Raw genomic sequence first — 271 nt, forward strand, 5'->3', positions numbered from 1 at the left:
ATTCTTCTATTAATTTAAATTTTGTAATATTAATATAATTTAGATGTGTTAATATCTAATTTTAAATTTATTCATGTTATTTATTTAATTGTGGATGTATTTGTATTTGTGTACATTTTCTTACAAGATTTATGAGTTTTTGATGTATTTTGAAAGTATTATATTTGTTATTTGTTATTTTAGATGTGTCTTAAACACATTTAAAATACTACATCAAAGATCTACAACATATCCAAAATGGATTTTTTATTTTAATAAATAAAATAAATAT

Source organism: Arachis ipaensis, chromosome B04 (genome assembly GCF_000816755.2).
Source record: "Arachis ipaensis cultivar K30076 chromosome B04, Araip1.1, whole genome shotgun sequence".
NCBI classification, from domain to species: Eukaryota; Viridiplantae; Streptophyta; class Magnoliopsida; order Fabales; family Fabaceae; genus Arachis; species Arachis ipaensis.